Genomic DNA, 6,989 nt, shown 5'->3' with positions numbered 1-6,989 from the left:
ACAAAATAATCGTGCAATTAGGAATAGATGGTATACAAGTACTGAAACGTGCAGTAATACTATTGGGATTCATATTGGAGGATAAAGTGTCGAGCTAGCTGAGAACAAAAACACAAAAGCCAACGTGGCCAAGTACGTCGACCTATACACTAACATAAGCTTCACAACTGTCGAGGCAAACTATTGCTTAGAGAAAACAAGGCAGGGTAATTATAAGCTTCTTTGTCAGCAGTGGGGTACCTATACCGTCATGCTGCCATATTTACACACTTCCAAACATCAACTTTAAGGCATAACAAAAACACAAATTTGATGTATCCCTTTAGGTTTAGGTTCATATTTAAATGGTATTTATTATTGTCATAGAAGCTTTCATCGCATCTGAGATGTACTTCCAAATGACAATTTTCTCAACCACATTCACCGTAATTTGTAGACTTTTATTCTATTGTTCTCATGATATCTCCCACAAGGACAACATCAAGGAGAGTGATGATGGTGATGATGATGTAATAAAAAGAGCAACAACAATATCGATGACAACGTTAAGACTAAAAAAACATCAACAAAGCTGCAACTGGAAACAAGTGAAGTTATCAGCAACAATCGTGACATAGAAATTGATAACAACAATTACACTACTACTACTGATGTTAATAATAAAGATAATAATATTACCAACAAGAACAAAAGCAATAACAATAATAATAATAACAATAATTTTAACAATCAATCGGTCAATTGTGGAAACACATGAAGCAAAGCACAATTAAAATAAAATAAATTGATGCACTGAATAATCAACAAAGCACACTACCCACAGTTTGCACAACGAAAGAAGTAGGATATATTTTATAAAATGGTTTATGTCATTCTGATCTTTCATCAGCTATAGACAGATATTTTCGACATGCAAGCAAAAGTAAATTACAATAATGGATATAAAATCTTTTACATGGAATATATTCTCAATTTACCACACCGAAAAGAAAACTTAATTGATCGCTAAGGTAACACTCCTCATAGTTCAATATACAAGAGAATATCTGAAGCCAACACAATAAGTAAAACAAAAAGAAATATGTAGGCCAAACTGTTTCGCTACTTACAATAAAATTAAAACGTTACCACTTCAAAAACTGAATTATTTCAATGTGAAGAAACGAATTCTTGGCTGGCTGTGGATCAGAATTTTAGTACACACCATTTCTCAGCCATTTTAATAGCTACAAATCTGAAGAATGTCAAGTGAGCGAGAATTAGTATTTGCAACCCAAAAAACCCAAAAATGAGAGTACAAACAGCCATAATTATTTTAACAAACGTGAATGCAAGTAGATAGCGAATAATAAATAACTGAACCTAACTAAATGAGGACGGAAAAAATAAAGACATTCAATGCAATGAACTCCTTGCGACTGATAAAGATTCTTTAATGTCAAGCTCATCGTCAGATGTCCATTATGCTTCAACATCATCTATTGGGAGATCTATCACCACTGGCAATATATTCCGTTGACATAATCACTTAAAAATACAACTATCTGACAAAAACTGATGTCTGATGCTACAATGAATTTTGTCATCAAGTTGGCACCTCCTCAATCTGCGTTTAGTGCAGGTCTGATATCACTGAGACATCCTCATTTGAAAACATACAATGATATGTTTGATATATGCAAATCTATTATTTTCTATTTCCAGTTTTTTTCTAATTTTACTTGATGAACATTTCTGTCTATACATAATTATCACAATATTTGCTGTTCACGACATAAGTGTTTTTCTATGCCAAAAATAATCTTTCTCGGAAATACCATCAAACTTCCCAATATGATCAGGTTGTCATTTCCATGTGTTTGTCTTGCCCTTTATATCTAGTACTTGATGAATGAAAACATTTTCTGTGTTCGGGATCAGAAGAGGTAAAAAGAGGAACGCTATATGTTATACACTATATATCGATCATCATTAACAATTTAATGTTTTGATGCATTTATTACTTATATTGGCAGAATGAAAGAGACCTTTATTGCTTATTGCTAGATAAATAACACTGGACAACAAATTTTTACAAAAGTCATGTTACTGAAATAAAATTATTCAATTCTTATCAATTTTTATGTGCTGAACACGAATATGACAGTCAAATTGCAAAATTGGCTCAAGTTTTTTTGTAATCTGCAAGAAATTAATGTTTACATAACGAAATGCATTCCAATAGTAAAAGGTCAACTGTAATAGCCTACCTATAAAAAATCAAGTCATTGACTACATCTTAGATTTCTTCGCCTGTCTCTTGTACAGCTGTTCGGGAGCATCTCTGAGGAGTGTCCAGCAGTAGTCAGCCAGCAGTGTAGTGGACCATTTTCCCTGGTATCTTTGTTCCATTGTTGCGATATCTTGATGAAAACGTTCGCCGTGTTCATCACTAACAATACCACAGTTGCTAGGAAAGAAATCCAAATGGGAATGAAGGAAGTGAATCTTTAGAGACATATTGCAGCCAAGTTTCTTATACTTCATCAACATGTCTTCTACTAGTTCCTTATAGTTTTCTGCCCTAACATTTCCGAGGAAGTTTGTAGAAACTAGGCGAAAAGCATTCCATGCTTGTTTCGCGTCACCTTCCAGCAAGTTGTTGAACCGGTCATCTTTGAAAAGCTCTCGAATCTGAGGACCCACAAAAACTCCCTCTTTAATCTTTGCTTCGATGAGTCGAGGGAATTTTTCATGCAGGTATCGGAATGCTGGCAAAGTCCGGTCAATGGCTTTCACGAAGTTCTTCATCAAACCTAGTTTGATGTGAAGGGGTGGTAGCAATATTTTCTGAGCCTCAACCAGAGCTGGGTGTTGGATATTCTTCTCTCCAATGGCTACATTCTGCCTGTGAGTCCATTCCTTCCTCATGTAGTGCATTTCCCTTGCTCGGCTATCCCACTCGCATAAGAAACACATGTATTTTGTATATCCTTGCTGCAGTCCCATTAAAAGGGCAACTACCTTCAAATCACCACAGAGGTGCCAGCTGTACTTGTTATACTCAATGGAATTCAGTAGCTGCCTTAAGTTATCGTATGTCTCTTTCATGTGGACAGCATACGCTACTGGAATAGATGGAAGAATGTTTCCATTGTGCAAAAGCACAGCCTTGAGACTCAGTTTCGAAGAGTCCACAAATAGTCTCCATTCTTGTGGGTCATGAGTGATTTTTAAAGCATTCATGAGGCCCTCAATATCGGAACAGAATATCAGATTACTTTCCTTTCTGAAGAAAGGCTCCAATTGCTGGTGGCGCTTTCGATATGCAGTAATTGTGACATCTTCTTCTTGAAGATTCCATTGTTGGAGTCTTGATCCTAGCAATTCTGCCTTGTTCTTTGATAAGTCCAAATCACGAATCAGGTCATTTAGTTCTTCCTGTGTTATTCTGTGTGGGGTTGATGATGCACCACAGTGAAAATCTGGATCACTGCATGCTGATAGACCAGGAGAAGAACAGGTCGACTCACCTTTGTCTTCGTCAGATGAATCAAGAGAATATTCTGCTGGAGGTTCTGGAATAGGAAGTCCCTCACCATGTGGAACTGGTCTCAATGCAGACGGAATGTTTGGGTAGACTGTTCTCGACTTCTTTCGCTTCGTTATTCCGCCGGAAAGAGGAGGAACCAAGCAGAAGTAACAGTCATTTAGGTGGTTGCTTGGCTCTCTCCACACCACTGGGACTGCAAACGGCATTGATGACCTTTTGCAATTCAACCACTGTGAAAGCTGTGTTGTACATGTAGCACAGCATATATGCGGAGCCCAAGGCTTGTCTTGGTCACCAACCTTGCATCCGAAGTAAAGATGATATGCCTTCTTCACTTGAGAATTGATACTTTTCTTCTGGTTGGCAAATGTCACTTCCCCACAAATATAGCAAAAATTATCCGCGGTATTAACACACTTTCGAGGCATTACTGTTCTTTATTGTACGTAAATGGATAAAATAATAAGTTTTATGTAACAGTAGCTTGAACTGTCTCGCACAACGTCTAAAATATTTTAAATGCTGAACCTATCTGATTGGGCTTTATATAGTACACTGCTTACGTCAGCTTCAGCAGCCGCCTGGCATTAGTATAATAGGCCTACACATGTATAGTACACTGCTGACGTCAACTTACTTCAGCAGCCGCATGGCATTAGTATTGCATTGCATCAGAAAATGATGCAATCAACTGTGGATGATGTGAGCATGATGGTATTATGCAATGTTACATCATTATTCCGGATGTTGCTGCAGTCCTACTGGAGAAATTTACACAGTGAAACATAGAAAACGAGGTATATGAATATCTTCAAAACGAGAGCCAATACAAATTTTTCACGGTTATATACGTGTTCGGCACACCAAAATACTACAGATTAGGGCCTTTTCAAGTCAGTAATGATTTCACTGTTGACCAGTGTAATGAAATGTCCGCAACGCAATTTATGATGCGAAATACACGTTAAGAGTACATTTATCCCCTTTAAGTCTGTCAAATATTTGCACAATATTTGTTTCTTTACTTTCTACAATTCAGCAGTTACATTGAGTGCCGTTTGCAATAAGACAAAGCCCTGTTCTGGTATTCTAATGTGAATTAAAATTATAATTCTGCATTCTTCTGACAAATGATATAAAAAGTGATCTTACATTCACATCTTAATGAATATGAACGCATGCTATATTTACACGCAACTTTAATCTGCATTCATAAATTTGTTGGTTAGTCAAACTTATTTGATAAAATCAAATTTAGGTAACAATAACAATAAAATACTGTCAGTTTGTATCAATCATAAAACATATTAGCATTCCATCTTTACAAATATCAACTAAAATTATCAATGCAATCAAGCCTGCTCAGGTTATGACTCACATAACTCTCATTCCATCCAACAGCCGGGAACATGTTGGCGTTCGGTTTAAAAATGAGATTAACTCATTCAGCCCCAGCCCTGTTATCATTATCTCTGCTGCAAGGCCTCACAAGCACAAAACTGTGTCTAGTTGCTTGTGCCCCAGAGTGTTTACCTGTTTGAAAAACTTTGAAAACATCGTGCACATGCATTCACTCTTACCTTAATTTCTCTTCTTATATCCAATTAAAATCCACGACATTTTCACCATTTATTCCAAATCAATTTGTCTGCACAGTGACGTATTTTTCCCCTGTTTGTCCAAGTCTTTCACAACTAATTTATACAGTATTTACAAAAGTATGTGCAACGTTTATCCACAAGAACTCTATCATCATCGCTGTCAGCATCCTCATCTTCGGACGATTCAATCTCAGAAAATTCTATGTCCGAATCTAAATCTCACAAAATATCCAGCTGCCGAACATATCTTTCCTCAGCTTACTCAATATTTTCAAGATCAAACCCGCGAAACTCCTCATTTTTCCTCTCATCAAAAATCACTCTTACGTCCGCCATCATTTACGATTTTTCATGAACAGAACACGTGTAGTTAAACCGCTCTCAAACAGTAGCCCTTGGCTTCTGAACAATTCAGATTTCCACAAACAAAAGTAAAATCATTTCTGATAGGTTTAATAGTTGTTTAGTTCTTGGAATAACCCCATTTCTAACCAATCAGAGACGTTATGTCTAACACACATTCATTACGCCTGGAGACGGGATCGGCCACTGAATGCAGTAAACAATTCACGACTACAGGCGGGTTCGGCCAGTGAATGCAGAAACCGGATCACGCCTGCAAACGGGATCAGGGCCGAATGAGTTAACAAGAAAACGTATTAGACGACTTATTTCTTGAACCTATTACTGACATGATCATTGCTTTTATTTTAATCATACCGTAGGAAATCTACTTACCGGTGATTTTGGTGCTGTCGTCGTCGTTGTTGTTGTTGCCTGTAAGGAACAAAATAATCATGCAATTAGGAATAGATGGTATACAAGTACTGAAACGTGCAGTAATACTATTGGGATTCATATTGGAGGATGAAGTGTCGAGCTAGCTGAGAACAAAAACACAAAAGCCAACGTGGCAAAGTACGTCAACCTATACACTGACATAAGCTTCACAACTGTCGAGGCAAACTAGTGCTTAGAGAAAACAAGGCAGGGTAATTATAAGCTTCTTTGTCAGCAGTGGGGTACCTATACCGTCATGCTGCCATATTTACACACTTCCAAACATCAACTTTAAGGCATAACAAAAACACAAATTTGATGTATCCCTTTAGGTTTAGGTTCATATTTAAATGGTTTGTATTATTGTCATAGAAGCTTTCATCGCATCTGAGATGTACTTCCAAATGACAATTTTCTCAACCACATTCACCGTAATTTGTAGACTTTTATTCTATTGTTCTCATGATATCTCCCACAAGGACAACATCAAGGAGAGTGATGATGGTGATGATGATGTAATAAAAAGAGCAACAACAATATCGATGACAACGTTAAGACTAAAAAAACATCAACAAAGCTGCAACTGGAAACAAGTGAAGTTATCAGCAACAATCGTGACATAGAAATTGATAACAACAATTACACTACTACTACTGATGTTAATAATAAAGATAATAATATTACCAACAAGAACAAAAGCAATAACAATAATAATAATAACAATAATTTTAACAATCAATCGGTCAATTGTGGAAACACATGAAGCAAAGCACAATTAAAATAAAATAAATTGATGCACTGAATAATCAACAAAGCACACTACCCACAGTTTGCACAACGAAAGAAGTAGGATATATTTTATAAAATGGTTTATGTCATTCTGATCTTTCATCAGCTATAGACAGATATTTTCGACATGCAAGCAAAAGTAAATTACAACAATGGATATAAAATCTTTTACATGGAATATATTCTCAATTTACCACACCGAAAAGAAAACTTAATTGATCGCTAAGGTAACACTCCTCATAGTTCAATATACAAGAGCATATCTGAAGCCAACACAATAAGTAAAA

The sequence above is a fragment of the Sinohyriopsis cumingii genome, chromosome 7 (assembly GCF_028554795.1).
Source record: "Sinohyriopsis cumingii isolate HCF-2022 chromosome 7, ASM2855479v2, whole genome shotgun sequence".
Taxonomy (NCBI): domain Eukaryota; kingdom Metazoa; phylum Mollusca; class Bivalvia; order Unionida; family Unionidae; genus Sinohyriopsis; species Sinohyriopsis cumingii.
Note: the sequence above shows the minus strand (reverse complement) of the source record.